The sequence below is a fragment of the Chlorocebus sabaeus genome, chromosome 16, assembly GCF_047675955.1.
Source record: "Chlorocebus sabaeus isolate Y175 chromosome 16, mChlSab1.0.hap1, whole genome shotgun sequence".
Taxonomy (NCBI): Eukaryota; Metazoa; Chordata; class Mammalia; order Primates; family Cercopithecidae; genus Chlorocebus; species Chlorocebus sabaeus.
The window spans coordinates 28,096,412-28,120,402 of record NC_132919.1 but is presented as its reverse complement, the minus strand read 5'-3'; the positions used below and the strand labels follow the sequence as shown (position 1 = coordinate 28,120,402).

Below are 23,991 nucleotides of genomic sequence, written 5' to 3'. Positions count from 1 at the left end.
GCCAAGGACAGAACCCTGAAAGCCCCCATATGTAAGGGGTAAAAGTAGAAAAGGAGAATTTGACAGACTCAAAGGAGCAATCAGAAAGCAATTTGTGGAAGACCAGTAGAAAATAGTGTGCCAAAAGTTTTAGGAAAAAATCAATGGTCCAATTCTGTCAAATGCAGCTGAGAAATTCGATAATACAAAGAAAAATGTTATGAGTTGGTAGTGTGGAAGCCACCTGTGACTTTGGCTAGAGTAGTTTCAGTGGAGAAGTGGGACAGAGAAGCCTGATTGAGGTAGGCTGAAGAAAAATTGATCAAACAGAAATAGTGAATATAAGCCAGGTGTAGTGGCTCACACCTGTAATCCCAGCACTTTTGGAAACCAAGGTGGGAGGATTGCTTGAGCCCAGGAGTTCGAAACCAGCCTGTGCAACATAGTAAGAACCTCTCTCTCTCTCTAAGTATATATATATATATACACACACACACATATATATACACACATATATATGTAAAGAAACAGTGACAATAGAGTATTCATTTTCATAAGAGTTCTCATGAATAGAAGGAGAAAAAGGATTATATTTAGATGGAGGAATGCAAGGTCAAATATTTTTCTTGTTTTTAAAGTATGCAGTAGTCTTGAAAATGTTTCTGTGCTAAAGGAAATGAACCAAAGTAATGGCAGTGGGAAAGAGATAGAAGATAAAAGTGAGACAGGAGATCATTGATAGGAACAGGTCTCAGGGGACTGGTCTAAAACACTAAATAAGGAGTTAGTCTGGAAAAGGAGAAGTTAGGCTGGCCAGGAAGAGAATTAACTCATCCTCTGTGACTTAAATATCTATTTCCTGTTATAATTTAACCTTACTATACAGGATGACATTCCCATTCTTTATTCCAGGAGAACTTATAAAGTGTATCCAATGTGCAGTTTTATCAATTTGTCTTGCATAGATAAAAATTTATATTTATATACAGTATAACTTATATTTGGATATTACAGTATGTCATGTAATTTAGTTAAGACTAATCTGTTGCCCTGACTACTATAGAGATTAGCAAAAACCTTTCTTCAGAAAGGATAATGTGTCTTCTGTGTCTTTTAAAATTCTTTCTTCTTTTTACAGCTGTTAAGCACATAGTGGGCCCTCAATAAAATGACACCTAACATAGGATTTGGAAGATGTGTGAATTACAAAGATATAGCCCAAAATATAAAATGTACTCATTATTCAGAGTTTAAATTCTTTGAACTTACTAACTCTAAAAATTAATACCAGTTTTTAATAGGTGCCTTTTACCATACCAGAATTCAACTTGTCACTAAGCATAACAGTGTTTTTTTCTTTTTTCTTTTCTATTTTTATTTCTTTTCACATCAGACAGTTAATGTGCTGATATTGAAACAAGGTTTAAAGGAGGCACATCTCACACAAAAGCATGAAAACCCAGTCATCATGCTTATGAACCACGAAAGGATTCCTAGGCATAAGAATATGGTTTGGCCATTAAGAAAAAAATTGGACTGGGCATCGTGGCTCATGCCTTTAATAACAGCAGTTTGAGAGGCTGAGGCGAGAGGACTGCTTGAGCTGAGGAGTTCAAAACCAGCCTGAGTAACATAGTGACACCCTGTCTCTACAAAAAAAATTTTGAAAGGGAAAAAATTGTCTTTGATGATAATTTGGTAGACTTCCAGCTGGGAGCATCTTTATTTTATTTTATTTTATTTTATTTTATTTTATTTTATTTTATTTGTATTTATTTATTTATTTATTTATTATTTTTGAGATGGAGTTTTGCTCTGTTGCCCAGGCTAGAGTGCAGTGGTGTGATCTCAGCTCACTGCAACCTCCATCTCGCGGGTTCAAGCGATCCTCCTGCCTGAGTCTCCTGAGTAGCTGGGATTAGAGGTGCCCGCCACTGCGCCCAGCTAATTTTTGTGGTTTTAGTAGAGACGAGGTTTCACCATTTTGGCCAGGCTGGTCTCAAACTCCTGACCTTGTGATCCACCTGCCTCGGCCTCCCAAAGTGCTGGGATTACAGGAGTGAGCCACTGCGCCTGGCCAGCATCTTTTTTTAAAAGCATGTATTGTGAAGCTCCATGTGAGAATAGAATGCTACCTTGAGTATATAGTGAGGTGCAGGGAAAAGTCCAGACTACTATCTTAAGGCCAGTTATAAATCCTTGATGATTTCAAATTTGTTGGATTCTTTTGATGGTGATGATAGTGGGAGAAAGAAATGTGCACATCAAAAGGGATTTACCAGAGAAAAAGCTGTGAACTTTTGAAAGGTTTTTGATAAGTGTGCCAAATTGCTTTCTAGAAAAGTTGTATTAGTTTACACTTCTATCAGTAATAGCAGTGAGTATGCTCCAGACATCATTTTCCAAATATTAAAAATTACATTCTCATTTTAGAAGAAGTTAAGACTGGCATTGTATAATAGGACAGCTATGTATCAATCTTTGTATCTCCCTGAAGCTTTCAGCCATTGAGTTCTGTAACCAAATGACTTCCTGTACATCTTAAGAAGCAAATAATGCAGTTTTTTCCTCAATTGAAATGTTTGGAGATGTTTGTTTGTTTGTTTTTCTCATTGAAGCCTGTAAAGTTTGAGTTCATTTTAAAGTTTTGGGGAAATTTTCAAGTTCTGATTTCATCTCCCAAGTGTGCTTTTCATAATTATTTCATTTTATTAATAAAGTAGGGCCAGGTGTGGTGGTGGGCCGGGTGCAGTGGCTCACACCTGTAATCCCAGCACTGTGGGAGGCTAAGGCGGGCAGATCACGAGGTCAGGAGTTCGAGACCAGCCTGGCCAACATGGTGAAACCCCCATCTCTACTAAAAATACAAAAATTACGTGGGTGCGGTGGCAGGCGCCTATAATCCTAGCTACTTGGGAGGCTGAGGCAGAATTGCTTGAACCTGGGAAGCAGAGGTTGCAGTGAGCCAAGATTGTGCCACTGCACTCCAGCCTGGGTGACAGAGCAAGATTCTGTCTTGGGAAAAACAAAGAGAGAAAGAAAGAGAGAGAAAAAGAAAGAAAGAAAAGAAAAAGAGAGAGAGAAAGAAAGAAAAAGAAAGAGAGAAAGAAAAAGGAAGGGAGGGAGGGAGGGAGGGAGGGAGGAAGGAAGGAAGGAAGGAAGGAAGGAAGGAAGGAAGGAAGGAAGGAAGGAAGGAAGGAAAATAGGCACTACAGATTGTTCACAATTCCCTAACTGCATTTAATATAAGGATTTTTATTTCTCCTTTTCACTGAAAAACTATCCTACTATTCTTTGGTGGCCAACTGATAACAAACTTATTTTATAGCTACTATAACTGAGGTTTGGGAAATCTTCAATACTTCACATGTACAGATGCTGGCAGTGTATCAAATTCTAGTTTCTAATCTTTAGTTCTTTAAAAAGTCTTTAGTCACTTTGTTATTCTTACATTTCATTTGTGATAATTGGTTAACATGTTTGTATTTGAAGGCATTAATCACAATTTAGAATATATAATGGGCACATAGATACTACTCCATATCTTTTAGATTTCCTTATACCTATGAAAGATGTTATTCAGAATTCAATATGTTCATTTTAGTTTGATATAAATATTTTTCTGGAAAGGAAGAATTGAGCCATAAATGAATTGTTATGGGATATACTGTTTGGTCCTTTGGGCTCAAGGGTTAATATTAATGAAAAGACCCCGGAACTGAGCCAGGAATCCCCAGGTCTAGCCCTAATTGACTTTGTAACCATGAGCAAATTCATTTATATTTGTATCTTTATAAAATATCCTACACAAAAAATGTTATTTTTATGAAAGTATTACTCAAATATGAGGTAGTGTTCTTAGGGAGAAGAAAAAACCTTTGCCTTTGAGAATTGGGATGGAAGGGAAGTAAGTTTCTTAACTAATTCAGCCTGTACTATTGGAGAAGGCAGCACAGTGTAAAGCAAGAGTCAGAACTCATTTGCTTGCCAAAGCCAGGCGGGGAGCATGAATATATGAATTGGGCCTATATAAGACTTAGGGAATTGTTGGAGTCTCTGTGTATCTCTTGTCTAAAAATCAGATTAATTAAAAATACATACCATGAAAGTTATACAGAACAGTTCTATAGGGAGTATTCTTCCTGTAAGCTTCCAGTTTTCAACCTCTGGTTTAAAGAAAAAATGGGCCCAGTGTGTTGGCTCATGCCTGTAATCCCAGCACTTTGGGAGGCCGAGGCAGTTGGATTGCTGGAGTGCAGGATTTCGAGACCAGCCTAGGCAACATAGCTTGAGACCAGCATCGGCAACATATTTCATCTCTACAAAAAGTAGAAAAATTAGCTGGGCGTGGTGGTGCGTGCCTGTAGTCCTAGCTACACGACAGACTGAGGTGAGTCACTTGAGCCTGGAGGGTCGAGCCTGCAGTGAGCTGTGATTGTGTCACTGCACTCTATCCTGTATACTGTTCAGCAGAGTGCCCAACATGTAGTAGGCACTCAATGATGTTTGATGGCCAGCTAGCTAAATGGATAATGGATGGATGGATGGATGGATGGATGGATGGATGGATGGATAATCGAATAAATGACTAGAAGGCTCTTCATCCTAGCAGCATGTGTATATAGTATATGGAGTTGTCTTTGCAATTGGTTTGCTCTTATTTTTGAGTCTTATGAGCAAAATATTTTACAAATTTTTGAAAACATCTTTTATCTTTTTAACATTCTAGTCTCTTACATCTTTAGGTGTCAAAATTTAGTATGCCCAACATTAAATTTGTGGCAATGCTTTCCCCAGCTTAATTTTCATGAGCTTTGACTGGGATTTGGAAACATTGCATCTTGTTTTGATGATTTTCTGACCGACTGGAAGCCTCAAATGGATGTCACATGCTGTTAGAGCAGACTTCGCAAACAAAAAGACAGTTGATCTTGTTTCAGGTGGTCTTTTCTCTCTCAGGTTAGGTTTTGTTTGATTTGGGGAGTATTTATTAACTTTAGGGAAGAGTTGTATTTTCTTTCTAATATCCATTTGTTCACAATAACACCTAGTAGGCATTCAGTTCATACTGGAATGAATGAGAAAATGAGCAGCACATCAATTGTAACAAATGTACCACTTTGATAGGAGATGTTGATAATGGGTGAGGCTATATGCATGTGTGGAGGCAGGGGCTATATAGGAAATCTGTCCACCTTCTGTTCAATTTTGCTGTGAACCTAAAACTGCCCTAAAAAATAAAGTTTATTAAAAAAAAACAAAACAAAACAGCAGAAAGCACTGTAGAGAAGTGGAAACAGCATGAGCCTCTGAATAAGAAAAACCTGTTTAAATACTGATTCTGCCTCTTACACTTATCACTCATCTTGGATAGATAACATGGCTGAGTCCGTGTATATCTGTAATATGGAAATGATAATACTTAAACTATATTACGGATTTTCAGTATTCTTAGTTTAAAATAGGTCAACATTCTGATTTTTTTGTTTGGAAAATATGGTCATGATATTTCAGCTCTTGGACTTTTTACCATGGAATTTTAAAACCATATACTTCTGGACACATTTTAAAAAATAAATTGTACAGAAAAGAGATGTGGGGGGAAGTCATATAATTTAGCCACCAATTTGTGCAGTTTGTATAATTGTGACAAATAACACAATGCTGTATTTGTTAAGTTTTCCTGTGATTGACTTCAGAATATCAATGAATCTTGAACCAGACTTTTTCTGTTATTCACTTGCTGCTTTGAGCTTGTTTCTCTGCCTATCCATTTTTTATATAGCTCAGAAAATTAAACAATTGAGATCTTGAGTTTCATATTATACCATTAATTTGCTTATTACAATCATAGCATAGTATATTTAGTAGGACACAGCTGGATTTTCTTTTTGTTGCATATGCCTTATGGTAATACTATGACTAGTAACTCATTATTTAATATGGAATATCTACTATAGTGGAAATCTAGAAGAAATATGAGTGCTGAATAAGGTAATAAGGGAGATTTATAGTCTATACTTATTTGATCTTTGCTTCCATCTATTTCTCCAATTGTTTTTTTAAAATCTTCATCCATTGATTTGTTTATTCTAAACATATATTTTGAGCATCAACTATATGTCACACACTGTGCTAGGCAATAAGTATGCATTGATGAATAAACCAGGCATAATTTCCTCATGAAGCTTGCTTTATCTGTAGCAGTAGATGGAATTTTGCTCTTGTTACCCAGGCTGGAGTGCAATGGCGCGATTTCGGTTCACTGCAACCTCCACCTCCCGGGTTCAAGCCATTCTCCTGCCTCAGCCTCCCGAGTAGCTGGGATTACAGGCATGTGCCACCACATGCAGATAATTTTGTATTTTTAGTAGACACGGGGTTTCTCTATGTTGGTCAGGCTGGTCTCGCACTCCTGAACTCAGGCGATCCACCCTCCTTGGCCTCCCAAAGTGGTGGAATTACAGGCATGAGCCACCGTGCCCGGCCTCTTTGTTCTTTTAAAATGTCCAATTATTACTGACTGTAGTCACCCTGTTTTGCTCTCCTCCAGATAAGGTCTTGCTCTGTCACCTAGGCTGGAGTGCAGTGGCGTGATCTTGGCTCACTGCAGCCTTGACCTCCTGGACTCAGGCAGTCCTCCAACCTCAGCCTCCCAAGTAGCTGGGACTACAGGCATAAGCCACCATGCCTGGCTAATTTTTTTATGTTTTGTAAAGACAGGATCTCAATATGTTGCCCAGGCTGGTCTTAAACTCCTGGATTCAAGCAGTCTGCCTAATTCCCAAAGTGCTGGGATTACAGGTGTGAACCACCCTGCTCTGCCAAATACTAGGTCTTATTCATTCTGGGTTTTTTTTTGTTTTGTACCCATTAACCATCCCTACCTCCCCTTCACCTCTCTGCTACTCTTCTCAGCCTCTGTTAACCATCCTTCTCTATCTCCATGAGTTCAATTGTTTTGATTTTTAGATCCATAAATAAATGAGAATACAAGATATTTGTCTTTCTGTGCCTGGCTTATTTCGCTTAAAGTAATGACCTCCGGTTTCATCCATGTTGTTGCAAATGACAGGATCTCATTTTTTAAATGACTGAATAGTACTCCATTGTATATAAGGGCCACATTTTCTTTATCCATTCATCTGTTGATAGACACTTAGGTTGCTTCCAGATCTTGGCTATTGTAGATAGTGCCGCAATAAACATGGGAGTACAGATACCTCTTTGATATACTGATTTCTTTTCTTTTGGGTATCTACTGAGCAGTGGGATTGCTGGATCATATGGTAGCTCTATTTTAGTTTTTTGAGGAACCTCCAAACTGTTCTCCATAGTGGTTGTATTAATTTACATTCCCATCAGCAGTTTACAAGGGTTCCCTTTTTTCCACATCCTCACCAGCATTCATTATTGTCTGTCTTTTGGATAAAAGCCATTTTATCTGGACTGAGATGATATCTCACTGTAGTTTTGATTTGCATTTCTCTGATGATCAGTGACGTTGAGTACCTTTTCACGTGCCTGTTTGCCATTTGTATGTCTTCTTTTGAGAAATGTCTATCAAGTCTTTTGCCCATTTTTTAATTGGATTATTAGACTTTTTTTCCTGTAGAGTTGTTTGGAGCTCCTTATGTGTTCTAGTTATTAATCCCTCGTCAGATGGGTAGTTTACATGTATTTTCTTCCATTTTGTAGCTTGTCTCTTCACTTTGTTGATTGTTTTCTTTGCTGTGCAGAAGTTTTTTACCTTGATGTGATCCCATTTGTCCATTTTTACTTGGGTTGCCTGTACTTGTAGGGTATTACTCAAGAAATCTTTGCCCAGTCCAATGTCCTGGAGAGTTCCCCCAGTGTTTTCTTGTAGTGGTTTCATAGTTTGAGGTCTTAGATTCAATTCTTTAATCCATCTATGTTTGATTTTTTTTATGTGGTAAGAGATAGAGGTCTAGTTTTATTCTTCTGCATATGGATATTCAGTTTTTCAGCACACTTTTTGAAGAGACTGTCTTTTCCCCAATGTATGTTCTTGAGGTTTAACTCACAGGCAACCTAAGCAAAAATGGACAAATGGGATCACATCAAGGTAAAAAGCTTTTGCACAGCAAAGAAAACAATCAACAAAGTGAAGAGACAACCCACAAAATGGAAGAAAATATATGCAAACTACCCATCTGACAAGGGATTAATAACTAGAACACATAAGGAGCTCCAAACAACTCTATAGGAGAAAACATCTAATAATCTAATTTTGTCCTTGACACCTTCCCCAGAAATGAGTTCACAATAGATGTGTGGATTTCTTTCTGGATTCTCTATTCTGTTCCATTGGTCTAGGTGTCTGTTTTCATGGCAGTAGCCTGCTGTTTCGGTTACTATTCCTTTGTAGCATAATTTGAGGTCAGGTAATATGATTCCTCCTTTTTCTTTTTTTTTTTTTTTTAGGATAGCTTTGGCTATTCTGGGTCTTTATGGTTCCATATAAATTTTAGGGTTGGTTTTCCTATTTCTGTGAATATCATTGGTATTTTGGTAGAAATTGCATTGAATCTGTAGATTGCTTTGTGTATGTACTATGAACATTTTCACAGTATTGATTCCTCCAATCCATGAACATGGAATATCTTTCCTTTTTTTTTTTTTTTTTTTTTTTTTTGGTGTCCTCTTCAATTTTTTTCATCAGTGATTTCTAGTTTTCATTATAAGCATGTGTACAAATTTGTAATTACAAATCATGATAATTCTATGACTGAAATAACTAGGGAGCAGTACATAGATTGGATGTTAGGCAAGGCCTTCATGATGGAGTTATACCGAGTGAAGTTTGAAGAGTAAGTAGGAGCCAGCCATAGGGTAAAAGGAAAAGAGCTGTTTAAACAAAAGGCATATTCAAAGCCCCAAGGTGGGAGAGAGTTTGGCATGTTTGAGGAGGTTGAAGGGAGGGCAATGTGGCTGGATCACAATGTAGTGGGGCTGAATGAGGAAACTATGGAGAAGTACGCAAGGATGACATCATGCGAGGCTTTACAGACTAGTAAGAAGTTTTGATTTTTTTTTCCCCAAGAACTATGTAAATACAACTGAAAGGTTTTCAACATGGGAGTGACCATGTTTGTGCTTTCAAAAGATATTTTTGGATGCTGTGTGGAGAAGAGACTATAGGAGATAAGGGTGGAAAGAAGGAGGAGGCCAGTAGGGAGGCAATTGCAGATAACAGGTGATACTCGGAGATGACAAGAGTTATATAAAGTTAAGATATATTTTGCATATAGAACTTGCAGGGCTTACTGATAAGCTGGACAGGAGGCTTGAGGCAAAGGGTCAAGGGTCACTTTAGATTTCTGATTAGGGCAACTGAGGTGTGTGTTTGCATTGCTTTCTGAGATAAGAAATACTAGTCCTGGGCAGGCTTATGGGGAGAGAATGGAAGTTGAAATGGGGTGTATAGTTCTGACATGATAAGTTTCAGATGCCTGTGAGACTCTCAGTGGAGATGACACATAGTTGAATATATGAGTTCAGAGTTTAGAGAGAGTGATATACAGACAGTCTCCAACTTATCATGGTTTGGCTTAATGATTTTATGACTTTGTGATTTTTTTGACTGTATCGGAACTTAGCTTCGTAAGTTGAGGAGCATCTGTACATTTGGGAGTCACCAGCAAATAGCTGATATTTAAAGTCCTGGGACTAATGGGATCACTTGGGGGAAAGTTATAGAGAGAGAAAAGAGGGCTGAGGACCAGCCCAATCTTTTGAAAATCTGCAGCATTATAATTAATTTAATTTTCTGACTGAGTTAGATGTTATCTGACAATCACAGAGAATTCTGCATCTCCATGTTCTTTTCACAGCTCATTAAGGCAATTTAATTATTTATTTGTAAATAATTAAAGTATTAGTCTGTTCTCATGCTGCTATAAGGTCATACCCAAGACTAGGTAATTTGTAAAGAGGTTTAATCAACTCGCAATTCAGCATGGCTGGGGAGGCCTCAGGAAACTTACAATCATGGTGCAAGGCAAAGGGGAAGCAAGGCATCTTCTTTACAAGGTGACAGGAAGGAGAAGTGCCAAGCAAAATGGGGAAGAGCCCGTTATAAAACCATCAGATCTCATGAGAACTCACTCACTATCATGAGAACAGCATGGAGGTAACTGCCCCCATGATTCAATTAAGTCCACCTGCTCTCTCCGTTATGGGGGTTATACGGAGTACAATTCAAGATGAGATTTGGGTGGGGACACAAAGCCCAACCATACAAAAATATTTATCTATAAAACCAAATTTAATTTGTAAGTTAAACGTGTTAATCTGAAACCCACCCACCCCCTCCCCATTTTTTTGAGACAGAGTCTTGCTCTGTCACCCAGGCTGGAGTGCAGTAGCACAATCTTGGCTAACTGCAACCTCCACCTCCCAGGCTCAAGCTAACCTCCCACTTTGGCCTCCTAAGTAGCTGAGACTACAGGCACGCACCACCATGCTCAGTTAATTTTTGTATTTTCTGTAGTGATGGGGTTTTGCCATGTTGCCCAGGCTAGTCTCAAACTCCTGAGCCTGTCCGATCCACCTGCCTCAGCCTCCTGAAGTGCTGGGTTTACAGGCATGAGCTGCTGCACCCAGCCTGAAAACCCCTTTTAATAAAATATCTTTCTTTAGCCTATTAATAAACTTTTCTGGAAACCAAATATTATTTTGAACACTTCCCTCTTAAGGGAAAACAAATGTAGAAAGGGAGGAAGCTTGACCAAATATCTCATGTGCCAAGAACTTTCCCTAGAAGCTTGTTTAAGTCAGTCAGTCAGTCACTGATAGCAATTTCTGTTCTTGTCTATAACCTCTTCTAAAAACGGAATGGAAAATGGAAGGGAACTTTCCCTTAGATGGGGATTTCCAATTAATTTAAATTTGCTCTATTCAGGTCCTATGTCCTATACCAACAGTAAAAGTTGATTGATGTTTGCCTTGGTAGGTGATGATGCTACAGCTCGACCTTTCTTCTGGATTTGTGGCTTTGTTTTTTATATTTCTTTTCTCCATATGTTTGTTCCATGTTTTTTTTTGGAGATTTTTTTTTGTTGTTTTTGAGACGTAGTCTGGCTCTGTCTCTCAAGCTGGAGTGCAGTGACGCAAGCTCAGCTCATTACAACCTCCACCTCCCGGGTTCAAGTGATTCTCCTGCCTCAGCCTCCTGAGCAGCTGGGATTATAGGCGTGCACCACCACATCCGGCTAGTCTTTGTATTTTTAGTAGAGATGGGGTTTCGTCATGTTGGCCAGACTGGTCTCGAACTCCTGACCTCATGGAATCTGCCTGCCTCAGACTCCCAAAGGGCTGGGATTACAGGTGTGAGCCACTGGCCTGTTTGGAGATTTTTCAGTTAGATGTACATCTTAAAGATTTTTTATTTAAAAAGTCATATTAAAACCAATCCTACCCAATTCTTTCTCTTGGCTTTTTAGGTAACCCATAAGTAACTATGGATATTTTGTTTTGCTTGCAGGTTAGCTTGCTTGCCTCGTTAACTCCGTAGCTCTAAAACTTAGCAAAGTTAATTTTAAAAATTGTTCTTTCTAACATGAAGCACTTCAGAGTTCTATTACTTTCACCTTACTGTACCAAAAAATACTTTTTTTTTTTTCTTTTTTTGAGACCAGGTTTCACTCTGTTGCCCAGGCTGGAGTGCAGTGGTATGATCTCGGCTCACCGCAACCTTTGTCTCCTGGGTTCAAGTGATTCTCATGCCTCAGCCTCCTGAGTAGCTGGGATTAAAGGCATGCAGCACCACGCCCAGCTAATGTTTGTGTTTTTAGCAGAGACGGGGTTTCACCATGCTGCCCAGGCTGGTCTTGAACTCTTGGACTCAAGCTATCCACCTGTCTCGCCTCCCAAAGTGCTGGAATTACAGGCGTGAGCCATCCCACCCAGCCCCAAAAATACTTTTTACGCTGCCAGGAATATCCACCTATAAACCCTCCTTCTTCTGTACTCCATATCACCTTGTTACGAGACCACTAGCTCCTCTGCCTTTAATTTTTATTTTTTATTTTTATAGAGATGGGGGTCTTGCTCTGTTGCTCAGGCTGGTCTCAAACTTCTGGCCTGAAACTGTCTTCCCACCTCGGCCTCCCAAAATGCTAGGAGGTGTAAGCCACCATGCTAGGACTTCTATGCCTTCTTTAGTTATTGTTCCTGTAGCCACTTAACCTTTTGTAAATATCATTATTCTCTTTTGGGAGGGAGGGAGATTTCTTTCTTTCTTAATGTCGTCTCTAGGAATAGGGATATACACTCTTTTTAATATTACTGTTGTATTTTGATTCTTGAATGGGAGTCAAGAGTTCCTGTTGATGTTATACTGTGCTGTTATGGCCACTGGGTAATAATAATAATAGTCACCAATTCCATAAGATTCTAAAACAAATTGAAAGCTGTAAACTCTCCATTTTCAAGAATTAGAACTGAAGTTAGTTTAAAAACAAACCTGTGCATAATACAAAAGAAATAATTTAACCCTTTAATAACTTTGAAAAACAAAGAGCAATCATAATGTCTAATAGACCACTGCTTTCCATCAGTGTTTTTCCATTTAACAAAATCAATCAGGCTTATTAAAGGGTTTGGCTGAAATAAGAGTTCCCTATGTTGTACTAAGGACAGTAACTCATTTCAGTATGCTACAATGTAATTATTCACCTGTTGTTGAACATTTGAGCTGATATATGTAATATAAGAAAAAAAATAGGGAATATTTTTGGTATATTTATACATTCTATTTCTTTAAATTCTGTAATCAACTATTAGGTAATGAACATCTTTAAGATTTTTGACACAATGTCATATTACTTTCAGAAAAATTTTACCATTTTGCATTCCCAGACATTAGTATGTGAGAGTTCCTCTTTCACTTTTCCCAGGTTTGGAAACATTTATAGTCTCTTATCTTTGCCAGTCTGAAAGATGAAAGTAGAGCTTGTTTTATTTTGCATTTTTGATTAATTAAGTAGGGCATGTTTATTTTTCTCATTTATTTTAAAAATCAAATGATTCAGAAAGCACTAATGTAAATAGAACAGTATATCTTTATTCCACACTGACATGAAAAGGAATTGCCTACAAATGGCTGCAAGAGAGTATATTTTCAGATCTTGTTGCCTTGAGAGATTAGATGTAAACTTTCAATTCTGCTATGAATATCTCAAGCTCTAACCAGTATTCAGTAGGATGTTAACATTCTAAGTCCAATGTTCCAGAACATAAATTTGCCAGTTCTCTGAAAACATTGGAACACAAATGGAAAATTCAATAGCCCTGCTTCAGTGACTTCCTTACAATCCACGAATGGGCAAAATGCAGGCAAGACTACCAGCTGCTGTGCATCTGCAAACATTTGTGCAGAACTAATTTTAAGAGCAGATGTTGGAAATGAAGAAAAAAAAAAAACAACAATTGCAGCCTCCCCTCTGAGAAAGTTAGACCTATCCCGTGACTTCTCAGATGCCCCATAACCCTGTTAGCCAGAGTTTCGTTCCAAAAATACCATATTTTCCTTCCGTACTTTCTCATGTGAAAAGTTTTAGAAATGCTTAAGGGAATATAACAACTTCAGAAAGTCTTAGTACTGCTTCAGTTGGCCCTGTATGATGTTGTCAGATATAGAAGAGTCTTTGTCTACAATTAGAGTTTACTCATGAAAGATTCCATTCTGACCTTTGGGGTGTGCAGACTTCAATTGTATCATATCCATCTAAAAGAAAGCCTGTTTGTTTTGTATTGAGGTAGAAGTTACAGATTATGAAGAGAAAAACTCTAAGATAAAACTCTTATTTTTATCAAATAGACAATGAAGACATGGCAGTTCATTAGAAATTTGCTAAATCAGTATCTGAATGATTTCATGTACAGATTTTAGATTTATGAGTATTCAAGATCTCCAAACAAGTTTACATAGACCCTGGTAGTAGATGCCTGTGTGATACACTTGTCAGTATCCTCACTCACATGTCAGAGTTTAATCAAATCTGGTTTTTTCTGGGACTTGCTTACTGCTAAAAGGCTAAAGAAGTCCTTTTGTTATTATTTGATTTTAAGATTTATTTTTTGTTTAATTTTTTAAACTAGGTAATACATTTACAAAGTTCAAAAGTCAAAACTTCATAAAGGGTATATGGTGAAGTCATCCTCTGCTTTCATACCCTGGCCATCCAGTTCTCCTCTTCACAAAGCACTATGCATAGACATGCAAGCACACACATACACATTCTTCTTTTTTACACTAATGATGACATACTGTATACAATATTGCATATTTTGCTTTTTTTTTTTACCTACTCTGCCTTAGAAATATTTCCATATTAGTACATCTAAAACTTTCTTGTTTTTATTTATTTCAGATAGTATTCCATTATAGAGATATACCATAATGTATTTAACCAGTCTCCAGGATATCTTTATTATAATAAATACTGCAATGAGTAACATTGGGAAAATGTCATTTAACGTAATTATAATCAATTCCTAGAATTGCAGGCCCGAAAGAAATATTTTTATTTTTAATAGACATAAAGCTAGGATGGGACCCAAGGTCCTATCCTAAAACCAAACCCGAAAAAAAAAATAGTACTGACCAGTATCCCATGCAAGAAGTCCATGCCTAAGCTCCAGGTTTTTTTCTAGGATCAGGCCAATGACTGTCATAAACACCTATGCTTTAGTATCTGTTCCTACTGCCTGTGAAGAGAGTTCTGGTTTCAACTGGGCCTGCACTCTGTGCAGAGATCGACACAGACTTTGATTTCTGCAGGCGACCTTCCTGCGCTTCGTCTTGTTTCTGAGAAAAAAACATTGTCAAAAGCAGCTTATTCTTTCCTGCAATTTTCTTTTCAGAGGAACTCTTTTCTTTGGCGATAATCAGGGGGTCTTATTCACAAGGGTCTCTATTAATCTCTTGCCCTGGGTAGGGTTAATTCTTTCCTGTGACTTGGCAGTTCCCTGATCTTTCATCTCTTCCTTGATGCTCTCCTATTTTGGGTCTCTAGTCTCTTGCTTTTGTTACTTAGGGCTAAATTCTTGTCCTGAATCTTCCCTTTGGCCTAAAGCTTAAGGACCCAAGGTGTTTCTCTTTGGCCTCCATAAAGACACAAAGCATCCCAGGCAAGGGATACTACAAGGGGACAGCCCTGTGGCTATCTCTGAAGCCCTACTTCAAACATGAGCTTCGAATCACCAGCAAGCTGCTCTTTAAGGTCTGGTTGGTTTGGATTTCGGGCAGCCAACACTCTTGATAGTAGGAGGCATTCCTTGATCACTGAAGCCCCTAGATTACTAAGATCCCCCTTTAGCTTTTGGGAATTTCTCACCCCAGTGGTTCTCATGACACCTCCCAATTATGGTTTAGTAGGTAAGACCCCTTGTATTGACCATCTCTCTGGAATCTGTTCCTTGAAGCAATTTCTGAATTCATCTCCAAAATCCTTTTCCTAAGATGGAAACTAGTTTAGAGAAATGTTCATTTCTTTGAGAAACATCTCTCTTTAGACACTCTCACTCCTCTGTTCTCTGGCTCAGGGGCATTGCTATTTTGTGGCTAGAATTTTTTGAAACATTTCTACTCTTATCCCTTTGCTTATTTCCTGACATTGCTCAACCTGTAATCAGCTCTGAGCTACCTCTATTAGCATTCCATAAAGTCCCACTTTTCTAGGTTATTTTCCATGATGCTGGATGAGAGGGACTGAAAAGTCTGCCTGTTTTCCTCCCCATCCAGGGGAACGGGGAGGATTCTGCAGGCCCATGACCAATATGTGACAGAGCTTCTTCCAAGAATTCTCTGGTGGGAACTGAATTTTTTTTTTTTGAGATGGAGTCTTGCTCTGTTGCCCAGGCTGGAACACAGTGGCACGATCTCGGCACACTGCAACCTCTGCCTCCCAGGTTCAAGCAATTCTCCTGCCTCAGCCTCCCAACTAGTTGGGACTACAGGCGCACACTGCCACACCCAGCTAATTTTTTGTATTTTAGTAGAGATGGGGTTTCACCTTGTTGCCTAGGCTCCTCTCAAACTCCTGAGTTCAGGCAATCTGCCCTTCTCGGCCTCCCAAAGTGCTAGAATTACAGGCATGAGCCACCACACCCAGCTGGGAACTAAATTTTATGTGAGTACCTTGTCTTCTGCCTCCATTAGGGTTCCCAAGGCGCTTGGCAACCTCACTATGGTGTTGGCTACTGAAATGTGAGTGACCGAGAAGAAAGGCAGACTAGGACAAAATTGGGCTTCTCTCATCTTTAACAATTTTATGGATTTAAGGATCTTGAGGGATAGGTACTACCTCCGCTGTACCCAAAATTGACTGTGAGTTTTTAGTACATGTCAAGGGTTTAGATCAGGGAAGAAGAGCCCTAGAGAGTTATTCTGGTGATATTCTTCTCAGATAGTTTTAATCATTGGTATAACTGTTTCTCCAAAGAATAGGGAATGAATCTCTGAAGGATTATACCTGAGGTTTACAAGCTTTCACTTCGTTCCTTCTAGGCAGCTTCTCTCATCATAGTGCACTTAATCAATTAGAATACAAAAATGACCTTGCTACAGTGTGAGGACATCTTGTGGTCAGAATGCTATATAGGAAATTAATTACAAATACAAGACCATCACTCACTTTACCCCCAGTGCAGCCTGGTAGATCTTAATTTTAGGTATCTCTAACCTTCCTTGATATCAATCTAAGTTCCTCTTCTAATACTAGACCTAAATCTTTCAGCTCTTATTTATTAAAGAAGTAATAGAGCTCTTTACTAGCGAGGAAATAGGCTCTTTTCACAATCATCTGACACCTACCTTGGTAGTCTAAGTAACAGCGATCTTTCTGAACTTGTCTTTCTTTCCTGGCATACATCCCCAGACAAATGTTCAAGGGATGCTTTTCTCTCCTTTCTTACTCAGTGTTTTCTTTTCTTCAAATGCCTTTCTGAAGTTCCTTAGTTTCTCTAAAATAGCTGCCTTTTGCTCTTCAAACCTTCATTCTGTAAGGAAATAACAGAACTCCACCTCTTTGCACACATGCAGTGATCATATTACATGATACACACCTTAGCACCTCTAAAACCTAATTTACTTTCATAGCCCAGGTCCCAAATCAAGCTACACAGATTTTTTTTGTTAAGTGTTTGTGTGGCAGGGACTGGGGGAAGTTGATGGTTGTATTTAAATCACAGATAGCTCTCATATATTGGTCTGAGGAGGGAAATAAATAACTAGAATGCTACAGTTTTAAAAACTGTAAAAATAATATGTAAGGTGATTTACAAGTGAATGGAGGTCAAAAGAATTACGTGCTTTCAGCACACACAGAATTAACCTTGCAGTATCTCCTTGTTTTGCCAGCCTGCTGTTACCTCATGAAGTTGACAGGACTGATCTTTTAAAAACTCCTACACAGGGCTGGATGTGTTGGCTCATGCCTATAATCCCAGCACTCTGGGACGGGGCAGGAAGATCATTTGAGCCGAGGAGTTTGAAATCAGCCTGGGCAACAGGGAGACCCCATTTCTGCAAAAAAAAAAAAAAAAAATCAAAAAATTAGCTGGGCATGGTGGCACGTGGCCTGTAGTTTTAGCTACTCAGGAGACTGAGGTGGAAGGATCGTATGAGCCCTGGTGATGGAGTTTGCAGTGAGCCAATATGGCGCCACTGCACTCCAGCCTGGGCAACAGAGCGAGACCCTGTCTCTAAAAATAAAAATAAAATAAATAAAACTCCTACACAGAACAGGAGGGAAATAGGCAGCTAACTTGTTAATAGCAGAAGCCTAACTCAAAATGGAAAATAATATAATACTTGGTTTGCCTAAGGAGAGACAAACCAGCCTCTCTATGAATTACATTTCAATTCTCCTTGGCCATTTAATTGGCCACTAGACACATAACTCTAAACTCACAAAACTCTTTTTTGTGTCCTGATATTCTAGGTCTAGAAGTTCTGAGATGCTGTTGCCATTTTTTTTCTCATTGTTCTTTTCATGGGTTTTCTGACAGGAGTGAACATCTACCACTGGCTCCTTGGCTTTTCCCTGTCTTTATAAACTTGTTTATTAACTTGTTCTTTTTTGTGGATGATTACTTCTCAGAATCTGTCATAGTACCTAACTTAGTGTGCATTTTACACTATATAGGTGTTGATCAAATACAAGTAGCAGCCCTCTATGTAAACCGAATAACCTGTACATATGAACGACTGCTTTTGCATCTCACTGGAGATAACCTCACTTTGCTCTTGGTAGTTTTGGTATCAGTTACTAGTTTAGGAATCTAAGCATTGGTTAGGAATGTTTCTCTGAGAAGACATAATTCAATATCTACATATAAATTTCTAAATGATCTTTGTACTGTTTCCAATTAATTGATTTTTCTAAACTGGTTTCAAATTCTTCCAGCATAGTCTCCTTTGTTTCCTTATTTCTTTTCTTTTCTTTTTTTTTTTTTTTTTTGTTTTTTGTTTTTTTTGAGATGGAGTTTCACTCTGCCACCTAGGCTGGAGTACAGTGGCACGATCTAGGCTCACTGAAGCCTCTGCCTCCTGGGTTCAAGTGATTCTCCTGCCTCAGCCTCCTGAGTAGCTGGGACTACAAGGTGCCCGCCACCATGCCTGGCTAATTTTTTGTATTTTTAGTGGAAACAGGTTTCACCACGTTGACCAGGCTGGTCTGGAACTCCTGACCTCAGGTGATCCGCCCGCCTCAGCCTTCCAAAGTGCTGAGATAACAGACGTGAGCCTCCACGTTCGGCCTGCTCCCTTATTTCTGATATTTGTAAATTTATTGTTCTTCATCTTCTGGTAGTCTTTAGAAGACACTACTTTTTAATTAATCACAATTAGACTTTGTTCCAGGTCCCATTGCTATTTTCTCTTTAGCTTCAACTCTCTCTGTCTTTCATAGGTTAAATTATGAAACCAAACCCCATTTGGGTTCAGTGAAATCTGTGATAAGAATTAAGGTCAGCAAAGTCTTCTTCCCTTTCAAGGAATGATTTTTTAGAGTATTTCTGATTTCGTCTTGGTATCCATGATTCTTCTTTAAACTAGGATTAGAAGTTCCTTAGAGCCCTGACAAATGATACAGTGCATGTTTACTCTCAGCAAATTATCTGCCAGGGAGAGGTTGAATCCCAAGTCCTCCCTGTTTATTTTACAGACTGGATAGGAAACTGGGTTGTAAAGCTTTCCTACTGGGGATCTCTAATTTCCAAATTGAGTTTCAACTGCTGATTCTTTTTCTTCCCTCCAAGCTCTGATGTTAAAATAAATGTTATCTCTCCACACAGCAGCAGTGATTTAATTGTGGTACTGTATTAATCTTAAGTTGCAGAAATTACTTCATACTTCTTTTAATTGTAGACTTACCATTTTAGAATATTAAGTCTGTTTTTGTATCTGAGTCAAATATGTATAATAGAGAAGACGTTTATCTCTTATTTCAACTTAGTTGTAGAGAAACTGTTTCTTCAGTGCCTAGAGAAGTCATTGGAAGTTGGAGACCCACTGCCTAACTATTTTCATAGGAATGATAGGATTCCACCATTCTAGTTTAAGTGCTATATACAGAAGCAAATGCTTTGGACCAGTGGTTCTGAAACTTTAATTTATATCTGAATTACCTGGAGGGCTTGTGAAAAACACATTTCTGGGTGCTACACCAGATTTTTATTTGGTAGATCAGGGGTGGGGCCCAAGAATTTGCATTTCTAGCAAGTTGTCAGGTGATTCTGCTGGTCTGGAGACCACACTGAGAATCACTGCTTAGAGGATTTTTTTCTCTCATTTCAGAAACATGCCCTTTTAGGGAAGCTGATTATATTAGAAAAAGAGAAGGGAAAAAATACAAACACAAACAAACAAACAAACAAAACTACCTCAAGGAGAGGACAGGGTTTATTGTTGTTGTTTTTTTTTTTAAGTAAATATTCAGATTATCTCTGTGTGAAGGTGTGAATTTGCAGCTGCAAGTAATGTGGCATTTGTATGGGATCTGAGATGTGATCAAGTGAACATTCAAAGAATGATAAGCAAAATCTTTAAATCTTATCACTGTTAGTTGCAATAGAAGACTTAGAAGGACAAGGAGAGATACTGTGAAAAAGTATGAGTATATCTATAAGAGCCTGAATTAAAATCTCTACCCTGCCACTTAGACTTCATTCATATGAATTTGGAGTGTGTAACCTTACTGGGTTGTTTTAGTATTTTATTGATTGATTGATTGATTGAGATGGAGTTTTACTCTTGTTGCCCAAGCTGGAGTGCAGTGGCATAGTCTCGGCTCACTGCAACCTCTGCCTCCTGGGTTCAAGCAATTCTCCTGCCTCAGCCTCCTGAGTAGCTGGGATTACAGGCGCCCGCCATCACACCCAGCTAATGTTTTGCATTTTTAGTAGAGATGGGGTTTCATCATGGTGGCCAGGGTGGTCTCGAACTCCTGACCTCAGGTGATCCACCCAACTCCGCCTCCCAAAGTGCACGGGTTACAGGCGTGAGCCACTGCGCCCAGCCTAGTATTGAATGAGATAAGAAATCTGAAATGCTTTACTTATGGTACCTGTCCATCAAAGTTACTTTCATAGAAGCTGGCCTCCTCAGTTGCTTTTGTACACTCAAGAATCTTTTCAAAGTTTAAGGGTGATAAATTTTATCCAAAGTAATTACTCATAAAATAATTGGATTCCAACAATTACACCCCTGTGCATACTATAGAAGTGCAGACATAGAAGATGTGGGCCTTATTCTCCAAGCACACAAAATCTACTTATAGATTTAGGATTCTTTCTTTTGAAAGTACCAGAACACCACATTAAAAGTGGGATAATTTTTAAGATGAGAAGGCCAGGAGCAAGGCAGTTATAGACTTGATACAGTGATTAATGCAGTTGTCAAGGTTCTGAGTTCTGTCTGTCTGCTCTACCATCTTTAACTTACTTCCTTTTGTCCTTGGGCCTCTCTTTTTGAGGTCACAAAATGGCTGTCACAGCTCTAGATATCAGATCTGTATAACTGCATCCAAAGGCATAGGAAGGGCAATCTGTTTTCTCAAATCTCCTTTGTCAAGGTGGAAAACTTTTCCCACAAGCCCACAGCAGACTTGCCCTCAAGCCTTGGAGACCAGGATTAGGATATATGACTGTTCTGGGCTTCAGGGAGGCTAAGCTGAAAAGGCATTGTCAGCCTGAGTACTGGGACTGGTAGGTAAAAGAGGTTAGAGATGACTGTTGGGTAGACAACAGAAACTGCCACAGGAAGACAAGACTATCCACAGATTAGAGAACAGTTCTGGGCAATTTGTTATTAGGCTGAATTGTGTGCTCTAGGCCAGGAATTGACAATCTTTTTTTTTTTTTTTTTTTTTTTTGTTAAGGGCCAGTTATTAAATATTTCAGGCCTCACCTAAAGATGTCAAAAGCCACATACAGTCTCTGTTGCACATTCTTTGTCCTTTTTTTTTAAAAAAAAAAAAAAAGAAAGAAAAAAAAACTTTTTAAAATGCAAAAGCCATTCTTAGCTTGCTGGCCATATAAAAACAGGCCATGGGACACATTTGGCCCACAGGCTATAGTTTGCCAACCCCTGCCTACCCAAGGAAGGTTCAGAAGGGAGCTCCTACTTTAGTGGGACTGAAGTCATCATTTTGAAGCCTCCTGAAATTCTGGGATTTGACTGGTGCTTTGAAGGATGGGTGAGATTTGGACTGAGAGATGTGTTCCTTCTGAAGGGCACAGTGAGTGGAGAAACAAGCCTATGATGCTTACCATAACACAGTTGTATGTTACATGCAATGAGTGAAGAGCAGCAATACCTTTGCAAATGAAATAGGCTAATTGCAGGCCAGAGTTAGGGAGTAATGTGGCATGAGTATCTTGACTCTCTTAGGCACTGACAGGCCAAGCTGCTAAGAGGCTCTGAGAAATGAAGATGCTCTTTTGGCTTAAAGCTTCCATGTTGATCTGGAGCCCAAGGGAGGCAGTGTTTCATGTAACAATTGGTTCTTCCAGTAGGAGCTGTTACTACTATTACTAATTAAGGAACAAATATCATATGTTCAGGGGAGTGAAGACTGTTGGTCTCTTAATTATACCTATATACAAAGATTGTAACTTATCTTCACTTTATGTTATTTTTATAGCAACAAGGAAGAATCGCAACAACTAATACTAAGTCACTTATTCATTGAACATTTATCGAATGTTTACCTTGTGCCAGGCCCTGGCAATGTAAGTTGAGAAGCTCATAGTCCAGAGGGGAATAAAGAACCTGTATAGCAATAATTACAGTAGTGAGTTAAGAGTTAGAAAATGTGTGCACAGGGAACTGTGGATGCCTAGAAGAAGGAACCACTCAATTTATTCTCATTTAAATTTTCATATGGACTCAGTTAAATTCAGTAACCACAGATTGTACCCCTAATACTAGACAGTTTGCAAATCTGTACCATTTATCACAAAAAAAGCCTATGTAAAATACTATGAGTGGGTTAAATCCAAATCATCACCTCTCCAGAAAAAGCTATTTCAAACTTTCTGTGGCTGATATTAAGTTTTACAATCCTCTTTACGTGCAAAGTATATAACTATAGTGTTGTATTTCCCATCGCACTTAATTAATTTTTTGCTTCCCAGTTTATTGGTGTAAATATTGGATTCTAGAAAACAATTGTTTCCCTCCAGTAAAGCTTTCAAAGAAGAAGATTATGGGCCTGGCACGCTGGCTCATGCCTATAGCACTTTGGGAGGCCCAGGCAGGCGGTTCATGAGGTCAGGATTTCAAGACCAGCCTGGCCAACATAGCGAAACCTTGTCTCCACTAAAAATACAAAGCCGAGCATGGTGGCAGGCGCCTGTAGTTCCAGCTACTAGGGAGGTTAAGGCAGGAGAATCGCTTGAACCCGGCAGTCGGAGGTTGCAGTGAGCCGAGATCGTGCCACTGCACTCCAGCCTGGACAGCACAGAGAGACTGTCTCAAGAAAAAAAAGAAGAAGAAGAAGATTATGGTGGTGGGCAGAATAATGGCCCCCAGTAGAGTCCTCATTCTAATCAGCTGTGAACCTGTAAATATGTTATCTTAACATAGTAAAGGAGGAATTAAGGTTGCTAATCATGTATAACTTTAAAATAGGAAGATTACCCTGGATTATCAGGGCAGGATGCAACATAATCAGTCGCAAAGGCTGTTAAAGTAGAAGAGGGACACCCAAAACTATAAAAACCCCGTAAGACAACCTAGGCAGTACCATTCTGGACATCGGAACAGGCAAAGATTTTATGACAGATGCCAAAAGCAATTGTGAAGAAGCAAAAGTTGACTCTAATTAAACTAAAGAGCTTCTGCACAGCAAAAGAAACTATCAACAGAGTGAACAGACAACCTGTAGAATGGGAAAAAATGTTTACAAACTATGCATCTGACAAAGGTCTGATATCCAGCATCTATAAGGAACTTAAACAAATATACAAGAAAAAAACCAAAAAACTCCATTTAAAAGTGGGCCAAAGGGCCAGACACGGTGGCTCACACCTGTAATCCCAGCACTTTGGGAGGCTGAGGCGGGAGGATCACTTGAGGCCAGGAGTTCAAGAGTGGTCTGGCCAGCATGGTGAAACCTGTCTCTACTAAAAATACAAAAATTAGCTGGGCATCGTGTCACACACCTATAATCCCAGCTATTCGGGAGGCTGAATTAGCACGAGAATTGCTTGAACCTGGGAGGCAGATGTTGCAGTGAGCTGAGATCCTGCCACTGCACTCCAGCCTGGGGGACAGAGCAAGACTCTATCTCAAAAAAAAAAAAAAGAAAGAAAAAAGGTGGTCAAAGGAGACTGAGCACAGTAGCTCACAGCTGTAATCCCAGCACTGTGGGAGGCCAAGGCGAGTGGATCAGTTGAGGTCAGTAGTTCCTGACCAGCCTGGCCAACATGGCGAAACCCTGTCCGTACTAAAAATACAAAAATTAGCTGGGCATGGTGGCA

The 23,991-nt window shown here is 39.0% G+C and overlaps 1 protein-coding gene and 1 non-coding gene across 3 annotated transcripts in view; one reads left to right on the top strand and one right to left on the bottom strand.

The window, feature by feature from the left end:
- The window catches only part of SSH2 (slingshot protein phosphatase 2), a 302,660-nt gene that overhangs the window by 43,111 nt on the left and 235,558 nt on the right, over positions 1 to 23,991 (top strand). The window lies entirely within an intron of this gene.
- LOC119621979 (small nucleolar RNA U13) lies at positions 1,367 to 1,470 on the bottom strand. The gene has a single exon (XR_005238608.1). It is a non-coding gene; the product is annotated as a small nucleolar RNA U13 (small nucleolar RNA).